Source organism: Micromys minutus, assembly GCF_963924665.1.
Source record: "Micromys minutus genome assembly, chromosome: 10".
NCBI classification, from domain to species: domain Eukaryota; kingdom Metazoa; phylum Chordata; class Mammalia; order Rodentia; family Muridae; genus Micromys; species Micromys minutus.
In genome coordinates, this window is record NC_137979.1 from 29,510,481 (window position 1) to 29,514,027 (window position 3,547).

The 3,547-nt window shown below is 45.9% G+C and overlaps 1 pseudogene across 1 annotated transcript; it reads right to left on the bottom strand.

Annotated features, from left to right (window-relative positions):
- Nucleotides 1-340: 340 nt before the first annotated feature.
- On the bottom strand, nucleotides 341-828 carry LOC308425745 (large ribosomal subunit protein eL21-like; annotated as a pseudogene). Its single transcript has one exon. The product of its transcript is annotated as a large ribosomal subunit protein eL21-like (transcript).
- Between the last annotated feature and the right edge of the window lie 2,719 nt (nucleotides 829-3,547).

Consider the following 3,547-nt stretch of genomic DNA (forward strand, 5'->3'; position numbering starts at 1 on the left):
GTATCACAAACCAGAGTTTACTCCCTGGAACCTATGTGTCTTGGTGTTTTTGTGCTGCGATAAAACAGGACCACAATTCAGGGAGGACAGGGGTTGTTTAAGCTTAGGATTTCACACCACAGTGCTGTCACAGAGGGAAAATCAGGGTAGGAACTCTGATAGGGCAGGGACCTGGAGGCAGGAGCTGATGCAGAGGCCATGAAAGAGTGCTGCTTATGAGCTTGCTCCTCTGAGGTTTGTTCAGCCTACTTTCTTTCTTTCTTTCTTTCTTTCTTTCTTTCTTTTTTTTTTTTTTAAAGAAAAGACTTTGTAGTCTGGGTTCTTTATTTCTCTTTGTACATTAGGCCATGAATTCATAGGGAATGGGCTCCAGCTGCTCAGTCTCTTTTCCATTCCATTAGTCCTCACAAAGTGGACTTCTCTGGGTGGCGCAGGCTGGCGCTTCAGCTGAACCCAGGTGCTCTTCTCCTTGGCTTCCTTTCTCTTCTGATGGTTCTCCTTCACCAGCTTCAGGAAGCTGTCTCTGCTCTTTGAGTGCTTGATGTGCTCAATCCGCACATTGATCCTCTTGGCCAGAATCTTGCCCTTAACTTGCTTGTTTACAATGATGCCCACAGAATGCTGGGTGACACTGTAGACTCTTCCAGTTTTTCCGTGGTAACACTTATGGGGCATTCCTTTTTGAACAGTGCCCATTCCCTTGATGTCTACAATATCACCCTGCTTGTAGATTCGCATGTATGTAGCCAAAGGAACAACTCCATGTTTCCTAAAAGGCCTAGAGAACATATAGCGAGTGTCTCTCCTCTTTCCTTTTGTGTTCGTCATGTTGGCGAGTTAACTGGAAGATGGCTGCCACGGCCCTCAGCCTACTTTCTTATAGAACCCTGAACCACCAGCCCAGGTGTGGCACCACCCACAGTCAAATGGTCCCTCCCCCATCAATCAAGGAAACAAAGGAGCAAGGGGCTGGCCCACAGGTCAATCTGACAGGAGCAGGGGGCACTTTCTCAACAGATGTTCCCTCACGCCAAATGACTCCAGCTTGTGTCAAGTTGACACAAAATTTTGCCAGCACACTATGTAAATGTGGAAGGACAGAACTGGCTTCCCAAAGTTGTCTTCTGACCTCTGCATGCGTGCTGTGACATCCCCCACAAACTAATAAGAAGTAAATAGAAACAATGCATACACACGACAAAACACATCAGCAAAACCCTCCAGTAACTCATGGAGTAAGGTGAGGCCCTGAGTCAGCACCACAAAAAGCAAATGCCCAGTAAGTTGGTTTGAGCTGATTGCTTTTGTTATATGCAAGTAAACATAAACATTATTTTTGACATTACTATATCATGGATCTTTTGAGTAAATTTCCTCCTTTTAAAGAAACTTTAATTTGTGATTCATGCCCAAAGGTGAGTTATAAGAACAAGGAGCACATTAGATGAGCCATTTCACAGAAAAGGAGACTGAGGTCATAGAACTAGGGATACATTCAAAGCATGGAAGTCAATTACCTCTTCAGTATATCCTGGCATATTTCTTCAGAAGATCGGAATAAGGGCTGAGAATAAATCATGAGTGATCTGGTTCTAAAACTCATCATCTGCCAAGTTATTAACACTCTCCAAGCCTCGGCTTCCCTCTCTTTCAAATGGGGTAAGGATATTCTACCAAAGCTCTCTTTCACAGAAATATAGTAAAAATCAAAGGAGGCTCTTGCTATCTACGTGTAGATGTTATACAGAGAAACAGATAGAAATAAACACATTGTATGTGTTATGCGACGTCTGACACACAGAAAGTCCTCAATAAAGGTTAGCTATTATGATGATAATTATCATCATCACCAACATCATTATCATTAAACTCCTGGGCTTAAGCCCAGAGCCTTCAATCTGAGCCCACAATCCCTGTTGCTAGCAAAAGGGCAGCTGCGCTTGCCGTCAGTTTATTTTCCAAAGGCTTAGGATTTGGCTGTCGCTGGCGGAGCATTTTAATGTGGCTCAGTGTTTTCATTTCTGTCATTTTGTTGTACCTGCCCCCCCCCCCAGGCGGCTGAAGCAGAGAAATCTTCTTGAAAACAAAAATAAACTATGATGAGGCTCTCTTGCTGAACCCTATGTTCAAGCTGGTTTTCGGGGTATCTTTTGGTAAATGGGAAGTCTTGGAGTCCGAGGGATCAGAGTTGAGGTGTGTGTCCTCTGGAGGTGACAGGTTGGGTTGGGTTGGGGTCAGTTTGTCAGGCTACCGTCAGGACAACAGTGCTTTGAGGAGGCAGTCGTTTTTAAATTCATATAACAGCAAGAAGATTGCCCATCAACTAAAGCCGCAGATATTCAGCAGCCAGCTTAGCAAACTAAAGATTATTTTTAACTGTGCACACCAGACAGCCGGGCTGGCTCCTCTGGCAGCTCTGTCAATCTCAGCAAATCTGAACTAGAGTCACGGAAGGTGACAGGAGGGAAACAGCGGGTCGGGACAGCATCCCTCCTGACTGCAAACACCGGAAGGAAAACTTTCTGACTGCCTTGTAGGGACCACGTGCCTTTCTGCTAGAGGTGCTTGTTCAGGCATTGCTCCCATTCTGTTCTTCACTGATGGAACAATCGTTGGCCTTTCTGGCCCACGGGTATTGTCCCTTGTTCTCAGTTCTGCTTTGGGGAATTTAAAGGCGGGCCCTCGGGATCTCAGCTTTGACGGCTGGTGGTTTTCAACGCCCGGCCTGCATCTCTGTGTGCGCAGGCTAACCCCCATCTGGCTGGAGTGTGATCAGGCACAGGTCTTGTGTCATCTGTCTTCCCAGTGAAGCATGTTGATCGGTTTCCCTGCTCTCCTACCTCTTTCTTTCCCAGGGTCTGAGTGAGAAAGCCTAGAGGGAAACCCGAACACGGAAATTTGAACAAGTGTGAGAGGTGGGCCCATGCAGGTAGCACAAGTGGTCTGGAGCCCTGCTTCTTAAACTGGAGGTCTTGGGCCCATATGGAATCACGTGACTGAATGTGGGCCCAAAACTTGGCAACAGTAAAAACAAGCAAACAAACAAACAAACAAACAAACACCAATTAACCACCAAAATTTAATTAAAAAATCAAACCACCAACAAGTCTGAGGGTTTTCTGGCCGTCCTCAGCTGTGTTTTGTTGCACACCTTCACTGAGGCACTGGTTCTAGATTGAGAGCATTTGCACTTCCGCACTGCGCATGCCTCATGCCACATGACGGCGCAGGCTCAACAGCCTCAGCTCAGATTTGAGACCTGGGGATGCTAGCAGTCATAGAAACAGGGAGATTTCCGGTTTTACTGAAACAGAAAGGTTTAACAGCAGAAAGACTTTGATGTTTCTCTTCCACTGTTCCTCGGCACACAAGCACCATCTTAGTATATCTTTGGGTTGAATTGTGTCAGGATGTACAGTGTCGAGATATGTGGTTTTAAAAATTGTTGCTAGTGGGCTGTTGAACGGGTTCAGCAGACAAAGGTGCTTTGTGCCAAGCCGGACAACAGGAGTTCAATGCTCAGGAACCACAAGGTGAAAGGAAGAAA